Genomic DNA, 16841 nt, shown 5'->3' with positions numbered 1-16841 from the left:
ATTTGACAAGGAATGATCGAAGATGAGCAGAAGTTCTCGCAGGGGGACGCTAGCTAGACGGTCTTCTGGTGGTAAATTTGACGTCATACGAAGCTAAGAGACAACGAAACCAAGAGACGCGTATGATAAATTACTTTAGTTTTTTAATGGAAATCTATAAATGATAATGTAAATAGACGTGAAAGCGGACGGACAGGCAACTTGGCGCAGGCCCGATCCGAACTATATATATATATATACAGGGAAAATTGTCTGCATAAATCCACTAAGAATGTTTTCAGCATTTATTTGGATGCATACTAAAAGTGAATACGCAACTTAGAAAACAAAGCAATCAAGAAATTTTCGTTTAATTTGTTCAAGAGGGGCGAAAATCGCACAAATGGAGCGGTGACACCATTTGCGACAGAAAGAAAGGAACAAAAAAAAGGGGGATCCTGCTGTCTGCCCGTATATATGTATTAATCAAACAATCGGCCTCTAACTTTTTTAATGGGAAGGCACTTAACGGTGGAGGAACGTATTAGATAACTACCATCTTTCGCACATTCCATAGCCTAAAAAAATGTCTTAAATGTTTTTTATGGTATTGCACGCGATGAAATAATTATGTCTGTTTCATTGTCACATATATATGTTAAACAGCTCACATTTACTTTATCGTCCTCTCTGGCTAGATTGCTTGCAAAACGCGTAGCCTATCTACCAGGAAGGTGCCTTTATTTTCACCAGTCTACCAAAAGTAGGAATGTTCTAGAAGCAACACTCTAAGTCTGAGCCGCTTATAAAGATAAATATAGTCAGAAGGATTGCCAAACATATGTGACCTCTTATTCATCTGCAGTGAATCTTTTTTTGTAGCTTAAGTGCGTCTAAAGGTCCAGAATTCGTTCGAAGGACTCGTAGTCGGTTTTAGAGAGTTATTTCGTAGACAGTTATTTCCATCCTTAATATTTGAGTCCCATAATTTCCTCCGTGCTGCTTTCCACACTAGTTCCACGTGAATTAACTTTCGCGGTCGATTGGAGCTGCCTCTTGGAGATTATCTCATATAGTTTCAGATGGCTCTAGGGACCTTATATGTGAAATTAGATCTTTTTTTTATTTTGGGAGCACAGCAGACGGGGGGCACTAAATACGCTAAAGCTTAGAAGAAATAAACTTCGCGTTTTATATGTGACAAGCCGCAAGGGAGCAGCGTGATGCTATCTCTGCTGGGAGTTGCGACACGCGCTGAGTCTCTCCAAACACAGCACTGCTCCAGGCGAAGATGGTGTGTCGTATCAAGCATTGCGGAATGTTGATAAGAGTTTTCATGACCGTATATTGGACGAGTATAATGAAGTATGGAGAACCGGTGTAATCCCTGCTGAATGGAAATCGTCCGTGGTAATACCAATTTTAAAGCCCGGGCGTCCTGCAAGGCACCTCAAGTCCTACCGGCCAATATGATTAACTTCAAGTGTCATCAAGTTAATGGAGCGAATGTTCTTGTTTCGCTTAGATGTCAGGCTGGAGGAGCTAACTTTTTTTCCTTATGTCATGAGTGGCTTTCGCCACCGCCGTTCAGCTCTGGACAGCATATCAGACCTTGTCGCAGCGCTCGAATTCGCTAAAGGGAACAAGCATTCCGCCTACATGCTCTTCCTAGACTTACAGCACGCTTTCGATTCAGTTCCGCATAAGGCGATTATTTTCCCTCATGCAACCGCGGGAATTTTGGGTCGTCTGCTCCGCTTTGTGCATAATTTTCTATCGGAGCGGCGGATGAAAGTGCGTGTCGGAGGAGTAACTAGTGAATACCGAAACGTGAAGTGCGGTGTCCCACAGGGCAGCGTATTATCGCCGCTTTTGTTTAACACCGTACTCGCCGCGCTTCCAAGTCGCTTGCCTCGGGACAATGACTTCCCTGTGAGCATAGCTGTCTACGCAAATGACATTGCTCCGTGGATAAGCGGCCCTTCGCACCTTGGTCCGCGGCTTCGTGCAAACTTGCAAAGAGCTCTAAATGCTACTTCGGAGTACTTGGGTGAAGTTGGCCTGCTCATATCACCTGCTAAGTCCGCTGCAATAGCGTATCACCCTAAACAACGCGCTCGTCGAACAATGAGCCGACTGTATCTTGACGGAACGCGTATAAACTGGGTGCGACAAGACCGTTATTTGGGGTTAATTGTGGATGATGGCATCTCCTGGCGTCCTGCCGTTAAATCTGTACGACGCAAATCACAGTCCCTCCTTAAGTATGTGGCGGCCTTGACTGGCAGAGGTCCTGGCTGCGACCAAACAACGGCTCTTCAGGTGTACCAGTCATCTGTACTCTCAAGCATGCTGTACGCATTACCAATTTTGAACATACCACCTAGTTTGATGGCCCAACTGGAGCGAGATCATCGCAGTGCCCTTCGACTAATGCTTGGATTACCTCTTGAGGCGCAATCTATTGCATTACTCACTGAAGCGCATCAGTTACCTCTGAGGCTGCAAGCAGATCAGAGAGCTCTATATCATATTGAGCGTCTGCACCGCGCATAGAATGGTCAATCGCTCCTTGATCGTCTCATTCACCGCCCGTTATCTCGCATGGGAAAAATAGCGGCATTATTTATGAATATCACTACCATTTCTGAACATGCTGTTTCAGATACGCCTCCGCCTCCAAAAGATATCACGAAACACGTATTCCCCATTTACCTCACAATCCCTGACATACACAAAAAGTCTGATATGCCTGTTTCGGCAATATTGGCTCAGTCTCACATGTTCGAAAAGTTTCCAGATTATCTTCAAGTATTCCCAGATGCATCTATACACAGCGACGGTCAAGGCGCCTCTGCAGCTTTTTTCTGCCCTTCAACTCAAGTACGACGTATCTTTCAAGTACCTAATTCAACTTCGTCAACAACTGCGGAGCTAGCAGCGATTAATGTTGCACTGAAATACGTGTATGAGGAGTTAACTACATCGAAGGTTGCCGTCTTTACGGTCTCCCGTGCTGCCTTTAGCAGGTTACGACACCGTGAGATTGATTGCCCACTTGTGCGCAGCATTACTGACTCTGCGAGCAAAATTTCATCACGTGGAGTATCTCTTGTTGCCAAATAGATACCTTCACAGGTAGGAATTGCCGGAAATGAAGAGGCTGATCGGCTCGCTGCAACTTGCGCTTTTAACAACTGTGACTGCCCAGAAGTTTTGTGCAAGCTTGATGACGCTCGTCGGCTGATTTGTTGCCAGCTACTCAAGCAGCATCCAGACCAGCGCGTCGCAAATGGAACGTTCCCGCCCCGCGTTCGCGGTCGAGGCTTGCCTCGTGGCGCTAGAGCGCAACTACTCAAGCAGAGGGTTGGCTGCGTGAACGTGCACGAACGGCTGTACAGACAAGGACGTGTGGCAATTCCATTGTGTACGTCTTGTGGCTGCTGCGAGACACTTCAGCACCTTAAATTTGATTGTCCCGCTTTCAGTGCGTAGCGCATGTCGCTAGTGAGAAACTATCATCTCCTTGGTTTGCGGTGTACGACACTCGACGAATGTTTATACCCCAATGGTGGTGCGTCTAAACGTGATCAGGCTCATAACGCCCTACTTGCCTTTCTAGAGTTAACTAACTTAGGTGCACGTTTGTAGCGTTGAATCTATTCTATTAAACATTCTGTAGTACCATGACCTTCAGTGACCGACCCTACTGCGTGTGATCTGTACTGTGTTCTATTTTAGTGGTTAGATTTGTCCTACCCTGCGCGGTTGCTCAGTGGCTATGGTGTTAGGCTGCTGAGCACAAGGTCGCGGGATCGAATCCCGGCCACGGCGGCCGCATTTCGATGGGGGCGAAATGCGAAAACACCCGTGTACTTAGATTTAGGTACACGTTAAAGAACCCCAGGTGGTCGAAATTTCCGGAGTCCTCCACTACGGCGTGCCTCATAATCAGAAAGTGGTTTTGGCGCGTAAAACCCCATAATTTTTTTTTTAGATTTGTCCTGTTGCTCTTCCTTTCCTCTTTCCTCCCCTCCTTCCTATCTTCCATTTCTGTGTTGCAGTCACCTCCCTTCTGAAGAGTATGCAGGCGTTGTGCCCCTTTCGGTGGCAGTTGCCCGCCTGCGACTCGATTTCCCTTTCCTCTTAACTGTGTGTATGTGTTCAAAATAAATAAATAAACACATAATAATAATAATAATAATAATAATTTAAACTTACGAGCTTAACCTTTCTTTTTCCTGCAAATCTTATTTAGCGTATTCGCATGTGGTTGACTTTTTGCTTCTGATGCCCTGCCTTCCATTTTGTTAGCATGCATGGAACGCGTGTTTTTGCATGTGCGTACGTGCTTGCGTGTGTACGGGCTTGCATGTGTTCACGCGCGCCCACACACACCCACACAGGGAGTGTGGCTCAACGGCCATGACATTCTGTTGGTGAGCATCAAGTGACGGTTTCGACTCCCGGCTGTCGCGGACGCACTGTGATGACCCCCATCGAAGTGTGTACGTGGTGGCCGTTAATCATACCCATGACATCACGAAATGAAAAAAAAAAAGGAAACAGAAAACAACAACAGCAACAACAAATATGCACGTGTACCGAGCATTTGGTACTTGTTAAAAAGCACGATTTCATTAAAATAATGCATTGTTTTCTAATACAGCGTTCCTCATAGGATCTGCTTCAGGAGGTCAAACACCATCGACAAAAACACACACAACATACACACGTGCCAACAAGGAATATCACGATGCCGCGGCGGGAATTATTGCCTTACACGCGTGAAAGCGTGTCGAGTAAGTCAGGAGGACATAGCTTCGACCGCACACCGGCGGCGCTCTCCAAGATCTGTAGCGGCATTAGTATTCGCCCAGATGGCCAAGGGCTCCCTTCGCACTTTCGCGCACAACCCCTTACATCCACACATATAAGCAAAACTATAATCGCGTCTCGAGACAATTGTAGGGCTGGTAGTCCAACAGTCGCTTCGGCTACCCATGGTATGCATGCGACGCGCACTCGAGCCTGCCTCAGTGGCGATCCTTAAGAATATGCTATTCACGGTGATCCCCGTGATTTTTGGAAAACGCGTAAGAAAGCACCGGATCCACACTTGTTCCATATGTTAGCAAAATTTGGAATTTCCACCGCATAAATGGCGCAACATGGTTGTGTCTTATCCCGCCCCTGAAAAATCCGCTACGAGAAAATATGGGGAGGCCCCCGAGGAAGCGGCAGTCAGGCTTTCCGGGACTGCAGCGAGCCGGCTCGGCTGAAAGCAAAAGCCTGAGATCAGATCCGCCGAGCCCGCGAGACGGCTCGTGGAACGAAGCACTTCCGCCGGCAAGTGGCTATGGCTACGCGCCGAGTCGGTTCGGGCTGGAAACGGGACCTTTGCGCGGCCCTGAATGTTCTCTCGGCTTTCACGAGGAAATCCGGGCTCTTACGCCGGCTGTTAATCATGCTTATCATAAGCCTGCCATTCCTCTGTCTGTGACACAACGTGACACTCTCTCCCGCTTTTCGCGAAGCAGGTCGAGGAAGCAGGCCACTCTATTCCGATAAATATTTACTCAGGAAATTAGCTGCTCGTCCTGCTTCAGAACAAGGACAACCCATTTCTTTAGGCGTAATTGGTGGTTCACGGCTGAGTCAACACATACATTCAAACAAAATCTGTAATTATTTAAGCCTTAAAAGTAACAAGGACCTTTACGCGAACACGCACGCACGCACGCACGCACGCACGCACACACACACACACACACACACACACGCACACACACACACAAATAAAGTCGATGAGGTTAGCTATAGGGGCTTGTTGGTACGGCATCTTCTATTTTGTTGAAGCGCAACTTCAACGACAGGGACAACAGAAAGGCACATTCGACACAGACACAGCGCTATATGTGTGACAAATGTGCCTTTATATTGTCCCTGTCGTTCAACTTGCGCTACAACAAAACAGAACGCAAATAAAAGCCTCTCTATGTTAGAAATATTTGCTGTACAACGAAATTTGTTGCCAATAGGTGTGTACTGGAAATACACTAAATATCTATGCAACATCCCTTCTCGTATTAGCTTCGATACTTCGGAGAGCCGAGATGCCAGATTACTGAGCGCAATTTTATTACAGCACGAAAAATAGCTATCGAAGTTCTGCAAATTGCGTTTGAAAGAGCATAGGAAGCGAACAAATTTCTTACATCAGTCTGGTACAAGGCAATGTTTATTGCGCTGCATGATTCACGGGCAACCCCCCCCCCCCCCCCCTCCTATGGGGGAAATACGTAGGCATGCACTGTGTTCAGAAACCTGTTGTTTCAGCTGCTAATGTTAAGAAGTCGTATGGGCTCAGCCAGCGCCACTTCCTTGAATATCTAAAGGCGATGGAATCTGATTTTGTGGACGTCAGCTATCACACGACAGTTCAATGCCTGAGCTGCGGAAAAGTTTTATCTCGTTTGTTTACCCTCAGGGAAGGTACAGAGAGTTCCTTGCATAGAAGGATCGTTCCGAGCCACTACTGCCCAGGTATTAATGACTGGAAATTGACCTTTTGCGTCGACTTAACGGACCGTATGAATAAGCTCAATGTGAAGCTGCCAGGAGAGGCACGCCTTATTCATAACCTGTACAGGGACATAAAAGGTTTCAGGTCAAAATTGCAGTTTCCCGACAAGTAGGTGCAAACTCGAAAGTGATAGCATTTCCGCTGCCGTTCAAGGATTAGTGCTGAGACTAGTATGCCATTCATTTTCCTATTTGCGACAACAATCCTCAGTGATCGGCGCATGCAATATTGCGAGTGATTCTCTGACCTAGGCGCTAGGAAGGAGGAACTACCGGTGTTACAGAAATCCATTTAGCTGCGACGTGTATGCACTGTAACGTTCGTTTCGAATAAAAGAAACTGAACTGCAGTCAAACGACATCTTCAAGTACAAGTAAAAAGAAAATCTAATCAACTTATATAAATTATTAGACTCTGAAGTATTTCCAAACCTACAGCAATTTGCCCTTTTTTATTTTGCACAATTTTTATTCAGGATAATCGGTTCTACAGCGCAAGAAAATTAGCTTAGAGTATCATCAGAAAATTCTTGAGCGCACCTGAAGATTTACTTTGAGTAGTGTGTCTTCCTATGGAGTAAGGTACGGCAATGATTATTCATAATAAATAGCATACGACAGTATACATATAGCAACTAAGACTGCATGGCTGCGATGAACTGACAAGAGAGAGTAAAACAAAATTGGGCGGCTTTTCAGACGCGTATTCACGTAACATTTTTAGGTCTCATTTTATTATACTTATATTCCAACTTACACGAATAATTTTTTCTGCCTTCTCCTAAAAGTCGGAGTACAAGACGAAACAACAAGAGCGCCATATGTCCGGTTTATGGCGCTATTTTATTGTTCACAATGTTACACCAACTGTCGTACGTTTCCACTCTACTGAAACCTAAACACCAGGCACAAAAGTCAACACAGCTTCGAAGAAATACCAGAGTGTCGAAACGACACTGCAGCAAAACAAAAGGTCCTTTGTGACGAACTGTGACGCTTCCTAAAGACGTCAGCACCCTGTAGACTTTTGCTTGGTACAGACAGATTGACTGTGAACAAGCAAAAAGAAAAAGAACTGTGTTACTGGGATATGTGAACAAGCGTGGTTGCCACCAGGAATATCTAATATTGCTTCCAATCAATACACCCGCGGAGACTTGGCGGTAAAAGCGAAGTTAAAATCCTAAAATTCGTACTTATTTCGCTCCTTTTGTGGACGTTACGCCAAAAGGTCAACACAACTAATTAAAATAGGAAATTATTTGAAGAAAGCATGCCAATTAATTGGAATAAAATTCTTGGTCTGGCGCCCATGTACCGCTACTTATGTTTAGGAATTTATTTTTACTAATGATCATTTAATTCACAGGTCGACAATCTGGCGCGGCCGCGGCCAACAGCTTTGGAGACGCCTGATCTCGTTTATAAAATCGGTAGAATTTAACATTTTTCTTTGAAATGCGATAAGTCACATTAAATTCGGTGCACTGCAAGCCGAGCTAAATGATCTCACCGGTCCCATGTATTTAGACAGGAGCTCCTCAAGTTAAGCTCACTTAATCATAAGGAGATATCCGAGCTCGAACTAGAAGCTTTCGCATTAACCACAGTAGCGCTTATACTGTAAGCACTCTGACGATTGTATCACCTGTTTTTATATTTTACTGTTCATTTCTTTCCCCTTCAACTGATTTTGATCCTTTCTCAGCGTCTGTTCCTCATTGATGACATTGAGATAGCCGGCTATTCGTTGTACCATTTCCACTGTATTTTGTCATTTATTAAGCAAGAATAGCCTACCACCTATCTAAGCAATTAGCCGCAGCCACTAATTCTTGCAAGTTAAAATTAACAATATGAGGAATTTTTTTCTGCGCCGGACGGCACAGAACGTATAAAGCCAGGTCACTGGTCGGAGGGAAATCGTACACTCTGCGATAAAGGACCAGCTATCGGTTTATGTGTGTAGGCTATCGGTTATGTATTTGGGACATAGAAGACGTCGACATCGATCTGGGAACTACCTCACACGCTGCTTTTAGGCGCTATTTGTGCAGCACCAGCATTCGACATTCGTTGCCATCAGTGCGGAAAAAGGAAAAATGGGGTGCAGCGCACTTAACGCGTAAATAGGAACAGCAAACATTTTGCAGAACAATTCCGACGTTCCATTTTTTTGCAGGGGGTGGGGGGGGTGGAGGTGATGAGGTACTGAGGGACGACGCAGGTCCGAGCAACTGCTTATAATTTTTCTTATAATTTCTACAGATGTAATATTACAACCAAGTCCTTCTGAGTAACACGCATGCTCTCGCGCAAGCATGTGCCACTCTATCGTTTCCGGTCGTTTATTTTCACGAAAGAAAAAAGAAGCAAAAAGGAATTCCGGTGACCCAAATTTTGGTTCGGGATTATGCTAAAACCATTGTCTTTATTGTCAATGGCCCTATTAGTGACTTTTTCAAATAGACAACCAATACACCCCATGAGAGTGGAAATTGTCAAGCGCTCTCGCATGCCGTAATTTCGGCACCAAACTCCTAGGCGTATTCTTCTGTTATATGATCAATGAGTTGCTGTCTAGAGAATGAGTTATAAAATAACTCGACTACTCTATTTCTTTTGGTCCTACAGGAAATAAAGAAAATTAAATGATGATATAAATAATGCTACCTAAAGAAAGCGTTAAATAAACATCTAGTTTGTTGCTTAGTGGCTATGGTGTTGGGCTGCTAAGCACGAGCTCGCGGGATGGAATCCTGGCCACAGCAGCCACATTTAGATGATGGCGAAATGCGAAAACACCCGTGTGCTTAGATTTAGGTGTACGTTAAAGAGCCCCAGGTAGTCCACATGATTCCGGAGTCCCCAACTACGGCGTGCCTCATAATCGGGTCGTGTTTTTGGCACTTAAATCACCATAATTTCATTTTTTGTGTGTGTTCACGCCGATACGCAAGTCAGACATACACGTTAGAGTCCTTAAGCGTTGCTGTAGGATACTTTCTCGTGTTAACATAGTTGGAACGTCCAATGCACAGTGTCAGGCTAACTCGGTAAATATCAACACACACTGCCATTGGACATGGTAGCAGGCACATCAGAAGCCAGCTCTTGGTATACCCTTCTGCTATGTGCAAAGTGACAGTATCCCCATGAATGCCACATAAAAGTGAAAGCTACATTGACCCTTAAATAGCCGTATTAGTTCGCTCGTTCTTTTTTTTTTTTTTGAACTCTCAACTACAGAAGAAGATACGTATTTCATCACGCGTTGAACCAAGTCCGAACGCAGCGGAAAAGGAAAATACAACGTTGTCCGAAATAACGGTGTCTGTAGCTCAGTCCTCGAACCTGAAGTTATTGAGGCCAATGGAAATGGCCGGTAGAGGAAACGATGTGCAGACCCCTCTCTCTATGGCTTCCCCTACCTCAATTTTTAGAACTTGTTCCCCCCTGTACTACGTCAAATAGTCAAATAGAGCGTTCGTAAGCATATTAAGGTTCTTCTATGTGCTTATGGCCCTGAAATGACATTGGCTAACATTTATTTGCGTCAAGCTTCCGCAAACGATCTCTATATAGGCACTCGTCAGCGCTAAAAAACAAGGTTTTAGGCACGTGGACTTCCTTGTAAACGCATTTATTTGTTTTGTTACTGCTCTCTTTGGCAGTATAGACCCTTCGTCATGTGAGAAGTCATCAATGCTCTCTGTGGAAATGAAAGAAAAAAGATACGCCGGATATAAGCCTCTTGTAATTCGCTTTTGCCGTGACGCCTTCGCCGCTATCTTGGCTCTTAGTCGGGGCTTAGCAGGTTTAATGCGCTCTGAAGAAATTAAAGCCGTCGTGAGGCGACCGAAAGACGTACCTTATTTTTTTTCTGTGACCACGCATTTGTAGCTTCCTAGTTGTTTTGTGCGCATGGGGTTCAAGGAGTGACATTGTTAACCCAAAGGTCACTTTAATGGGACCCTTAGCGCTGTTTTCAACTCTGTCGCGCCAGTGAGTAAACAGGATACAGAGAATGGTCGCAAAAGCGTTGAGGTATGTTCAGCTGCTGCTAGGATTGCCCCGAGCCACCAAAGGTCAATTTGTTTTTCTCTGGCAGCAATCGTCGTCGAAAAGAACATTGGCGGTTGCGGCTTGTCTCGATACATATGTGTGCCATTTTACGTTGTGAGCAAGCGTTCATGTTTTCGTGCTTTGAGGGGAGAATCGCAGGGCGAATAATAGCATTTTAACGTCTGTTTGCTGCTTGCTTTTTTTCTGAGAGAAACTTTAGAACGTGAAATGTGGCATCTTCAGTAGTGGAAACTTGACAAATTTTTTTTTTAATCTGTTCTAATAAAGTAGTCAAATCCCACTGCAGTTGCTTCAAAGTAAAGTTGGAGCGGATAAGATTTAGAGACGCCATGCACTTCCGACTTGCTTCCGGCGGCCATCAATTTCTTTTTTCTTCTTCTTCATTGATTTTAATATTTTTGCTTCGTCCTTTTGTGTATTGCGCTTGGGCTGACAGCCTGATAGTTGCGAAAAATTTGCCTAATGCTGACAATCTTGAATCGCCACGCCGAAACACAGGTAATTATTGAAGACAAGTTTTCCGGTCACGCAAATCGAAGGGCAAGGCCGACTGTATTCAGCGTTTCTTTTTTAATAATCACCGAAATACATCGACGGAAAAAAAAACTATAGGAAAAAGAACAGACCAACGAGCGTGGAGCCCCAAGATGGGTATGGTACCCACATTCGTTCATCCGTAATGTCGCAAACGAATCTGCGTTTTTTTTTTTTTTTTGCGAGAAGTGGTTTTGCCGCGACAGGTGGAAATGCGGAAATTATGAATGACGCGCTGGAAACTGCAACCATTGGCAATTAGAAATGTCCCAAATACGGATTCAAAATCGGCGAAACATTTTCCTTCTGCGGCGAGCATACATTTTCCCTCTCTGTCTGTGCCCATCTTCCTATTCTTCGTCTTGATACCCGCAAGAGACAGTCACGAAAGGCAATTTCAATGACTCTTAAAAGCGCGCACGCTCTGCGCCGACTCACCGTGCACGGGGGATCATTGACGGAGAGCGATGCAAGGAGGGACACAGTCCACCTGGCCGGGACACCACGCGCTGCCGGAGAGCGCGCGTCCGTGTGCGCTCGGCTTCTCGAACTTGGCACAACTGTCGAGAAGAGCGCGCGCACGCGCGGCGCGTTCCGACGTTTGCAGACGCCGTACGGAGCGACGCGACGGCGGCGACGCGGTGCGACGCGGTGGCGTCCGCTCGACAGAGCGCCAGCCTCTGTCGACGGCGCGTCGCACAATGCGCCCACCTCCGCCACCAGTCCGAACGACCGACGGGCGAGCACGGGGGCGGGCAGAGTAAGTCGGCGCATGCGCCGCACACGTCCGACTGCAACAGTTCCTCACGCATGGCAGCTGCGGATGGTCTTGCCTTCGCTCTTATTTTGTTCAGCTTCCGATTGTCTGGCTGCATTTTCTTTTGTCTTCCGTTGGTAAGCGTAAAGCGGCGGGAAAGCCGCGATTGCTCGGCCGTCGGGCTTAAGCTATAAGAAATCGTTATCCATTTCTTTCAAGCTCTGCTCATTTGTTTTTCTTCTGTATTATGTTTTTTTTCTTTATCTCTTGATCTCATTCTATGGGCGGAACAGAAATATCGGGCACTATGAAGGTGGCAACCCGCGGCCCCGCGGCGCGCGAACCAATATTCTTGGCTCTTCCAAGCTATGCAAAAAACGTTGAAGGTGGGTTCACGAAGCCTTTTGGCGAAAAACTCTGGTTGTGGAAAGTTACTCACCAAAAGAAGAAAGAAAGAACGGAGGGGGGCCACTGGGGGAAACATCTGGTATTGCTTTTCACACGCGATTCAAGACATGTTCGGCGACTTCGTTTTGCGTAATGCTAAAAAAAAAAAAAAAATTCTGGTTGCTGGTTTTTCCGAGCCCTGAAGAACGTGCTTCATTATTTTGCTATAGTAGAGCTCGAGTAGCTTAGACGAACATTGCGTAAGGTGGGTTGTGCCGATGTTGTAATTCTTCCAGCATTACAATCGAGCAATCTGATATATGTGCAAAATCCTACAAAAAAAAACAACCAAAAAAAACTTATACTTCAACGAAACTGGACTCAAACATGGTGCCCAACGGGTACTCGCCGCTCTTGGCAGGTTGTTATTATTTTCTTAAACAGCATATTTATTATTGCGATAGCAATTATATAGGCACTCCAAGCGCATTTATGCCATCGCCTTCGGCGTCGCCATCGCCGTGAGGTTCCGTATAAAGTCCAAGTCCAAGGGGAGCCGACGACCGCGGCTAAATCTCGCCCGAGCGGAAGGGACGAAAGAAAGCGGAGGGGAAGCGCGCCGACTTCCGTCGCGCGCGAGGCACCAAACTTTGCGATGCACCGAGGCGAGGGCAGGGACAGGGCCAGCGTTCTACTCGGGCTGCAAGTGAGCATGTGGCGGCTGCGCGCCGTCGCGCGGCCGTATCGTGAGAGCGAGCTGCGTTGAGTGCAGAGTCTAGGTACGTCAGCGGCTCGTAGCTTTGTGCGTGCTGCGTATTCTCGGCGCTCACTTTGCGTTGAAGCGATAGACAGCACGAAAGTCACTTCGCTCGTTGCTGCTGCGGCCGTGTTTCCTCACGCCAGCGCTTTCGTAGCGAGTGTCCGCGGTCATCGAGTGAGCTGTGTTCATGTTTGCTGCGCGCGCTGACACCATGGTTATTAATTTAGTTAGCAAGCGAATGTTTACAAGTTCATATGGCCGAAGAAATACTGTTCCCACTTCGTATGGCTGTCTGCTAATATGCTATCGCAATCGATGCTTTGCTTTCGGGCGAAACTGCAACTTTTTAATTAATTATTCACTAATTATTCATAATTTATTCACTTACTATAGATAATGCCCAGCTGGCGTAATTGCACAGTGACTATAAATCAGCCTTCCCCGATCTGTCTTCTTGGTAATTTGCTTTGTTACGGTGTACAGAGTGTTCTGGTAATGGAAGCAGGAACCTGGTGGCATAGTATTTGTTGGTGAATTCCTTAAAGAAACGAAGAAACTGATGCAATGACACCGGGCAAATTAAAGTGTTGAATCTTCGACGCTGGCCTAACACTGCGGTCTTCGTGCCAGATTGACTACTACTGCAAACCACGAATCTGAAACCGCAAAATTTTGTTCTCGTGTCTCTAGGCATGATGCCGAATTGGAGTGGAGACTCTGGGAGGAACACATGTAGACAAGAAAAGTATGCCAACCGTCGTGATTCACTGGTTCACATTGCACGAGAAAGAGAAAGGAATAAAGTAAAATACAAGGAGCTTAACCAGGTCGAAATATCGGCTTGCTAACCTGCGCTGGGGAGCAAAAAAGACAGGATCAAAGATAAATGCAGAGAAAGCGAGAGTGTAAGACCATCAGGGAAGCCACAACACATGCGCGAAATAAAAAAGGGAGAGGCACAACCAAGTGTCGATGCCAAGGAAGGCAAGGTCCACGTACATGGCGGTTCAAATGATGCGATGAATAAATTTTGATTATATGTCTCTATTTTGTCTCTATGTGCCTCTATTTCACGTTCACAATTAATCAATTTTGTTTCTTAGAAGTATCGCATTTGACGCGCACTTACATCGACCTTGATTTTCTTCTTTAGCGCAGACACTTGGTGGACCCTTTCATTTTCTGACGAAGAGGCCAGGTGGGCTGATCCCGGCGAGAGAGAGAGAGGCAAATGAAAGACAGGGAGATTAACCAGAGGTTATCTCAGGTTGGCTGACCTATAAGGGGGAAGGGGAAAATGGGTCCGAAAGTATCAAAGAAAACAAGAAGGAACCCAGAGATAGTGGAGTGAAGGATGTAATGAGGTATATTTTCGAATATACTGACGCTAATAACTTTCTTTGCGATAATTTGACTTATTCTGGGTCTAAGTCTCGGTTCTTGCGAGTCCGGCTGAAGCCGCCTTCCAGACACCATTGTTTCGCGCGAGCCCCGCTTAGTCCAAGTGTGTGTGTGTGTGAAAACTTTTATTGTCATGAGGTCCGGAGGCTCGACTTCTCAAGCCAAGGCGGGCCGCTCCCACGTTGGCACTGTCAGGCGAAGCCTTTCAGCGACATCATAGGCCCTCTGGACTGCCCTTAGTTGGTCCTGAAACAATGGGCTTTGAATCCTTTTCTCCCACTGTGTCCATTCTTCAACGAGGTTGGGGAGAGTCGCGGGACACCCCGCCAGCATATGTCTGATTCCAATGATGCCATTACGATCATTGCAGTCCATCTTAATCTCCTCTCTGGATATATTTTATTAATGGTGTACGGTGTGGGATATGTACCCGTTTGCAATAAGCGCAGTGAAACTGCCTGAGCCCTGTTCAGTTTTGAATGTGGCAATGGGAATTGTCTGCGTCCTAAATAGTAATGTTTCGTAACGTCATTGTATGTTATTAAATGATCTCTAGGTTCCCTGGCTTGATGGTGAACGGCTCGGTTGTGATAGTCACGGTTAGCAAGTCCTCGTGCCAGGTCATGAGCAACCTCATTGAGGTTTAACCGAGTCTCGTCCACTTTCCCCATATGTGCAGGAAACCATCGGATTTCAGCTGTCATAATCCCAATGTTTTCAAAAAGTTTAGCTGCAACTCCAGCTACGTAGCCTTTATCAAAACAATTTACAGCGGATTTCGAATCACTGTAAATGCAGGCCCACTTATTACTCCTGATGGCTAGAGCAATTGCCGCTTGTTCCGCCACCATGGGGTCTTTGGTAAAAATAGTGAGAGCGTCTTGCACCTTCCGTTGATAATTTGATACAATGGCCGTATATGCTTCTTTACCTTTCACCCAGGCAACATCAACTATAGCTGCCAGTTGGTTGTGCTGCTCTATTTTCTGCAAGGGTGCTTTAGCTCTTGCCTTTCTCCTTTCGACATTAGTCCAAGTAAACCCGCTCCATTTCCCAAAAGTATATGGCACAGCGGCTTTGCCTCAACATGTATACATCTATGGCGGTGCATCCTTTACAGGGGTATAGTGCAATTTGGTCAATTCTCGTCTATACTGGCGCTTAACACACCCATATTCTTACTTTTATCTATTGTGCGACTAACTCTCCCTTGTTGTCTCATTGAGACCTACATTTTGATACCTCTTGCGACTAGTTACGACATTTCGGAAGTGTGAAAGAGCCGTATTTTTTCTGCAAGTGGTTATGAGATACCCAGATGCGCCAAACCTGCTAAGACCTTTTCTTCAAAGCATACTGAAGTGTGTAGTTGTTCGCCGAGCCAGTTGTCCGAAGGAACCGCGTGATATTCTTTGCGCAGGTAATGATGGTAGCTTTTAGATTATTCCTCTACTAAAGGAACACAAGCACTTCACTCAATGAATACAGTGCATACATCGCAGTTTGAGCAGACGTAGTGTGCTGGTTAGTTAAAACACAGATGACGTCCATTAATGACCGTTTTACGGATATTATTTGTCGAATCGCACCTGGTACGTCATCGGCAGGTGTAGTGCATGTCAGAGTTCAGGAAGTACGCTCCGACTTGTTGGTAACCTGCGAGTACTGTAGTGCCGGCAATTCTTCTGAATAGTTCGCGTTGCCGACTTCTGTCTCCAATGTGCCCTCTACTTCGGATGCGTGCGGTAACTGTTGGAGCAGAAAGTATCGGGGATGTAGACGTCTCCTTCACAGCAGCCGTAGTCTGCCTGGAAGACCGTCGGTGGTGACGTCGGTGACGCCAGACAACTTTAGTTCCTTTACTGTATCTCGAATTTTCTCTGACCTTTCCTTGAGGATATCGGACTCGCTCCTACTTTAAACATAGTGTTAGGAAGTGGCGGCATAAAAATCCTGTCAGTTCGAGCACTTAAAGTTGATTGCACAGGAAGTTTCATTTGTGTGATTCTCTGCACACCGGCACACACTACTGAGCCTGTACACAAGGCCTTCCTTCCCTTGTCCGAGCTTGAGGTACTTGTGGCACTGAAACAATTTTGGGATAAACGGGCCAACTATGTGCCAGAAATGGTCGACCATGACTTAGGCAGAAGCAGTCGCGCCTTAAAGCCATTGTGGATACAGCAATGAGAACAATATTTTATTGCGATAGCAATTATATGGACACTCCAGGCGCATTTCTGCAATCGGCGTCGGCGTTAGGTTCCATAAAAAGTCCGAAGGCGCTGAACTCGTCGCAGCGTGCCGAATGCTGTGTGTGCGAGTGAAAGCGTCCGAGGATGAGCCGGCAAG

The 16841-nt window shown here is 46.0% G+C and overlaps 1 protein-coding gene across 1 annotated transcript in view; it reads right to left on the bottom strand.

The window, feature by feature from the left end:
• LOC126547042 (QRFP-like peptide receptor) overlaps nt 1-12897 on the bottom strand; it is a 280155-nt gene extending 267258 nt beyond the window's left edge. Inside the window, exon 1 of the mRNA XM_050194873.3 lies at nt 11623-12897. The gene's annotated coding sequence lies outside the window, so the exon portion shown is untranslated. The remainder of the gene's footprint in view (nt 1-11622) is intronic.
• Between the last annotated feature and the right edge of the window lie 3944 nt (nt 12898-16841).

This window comes from Dermacentor andersoni, chromosome 1, assembly GCF_023375885.2.
Source record: "Dermacentor andersoni chromosome 1, qqDerAnde1_hic_scaffold, whole genome shotgun sequence".
In the NCBI taxonomy this organism is placed as follows: domain Eukaryota; kingdom Metazoa; phylum Arthropoda; class Arachnida; order Ixodida; family Ixodidae; genus Dermacentor; species Dermacentor andersoni.
This window is presented reverse-complemented; position numbering and strand designations above follow the sequence as displayed.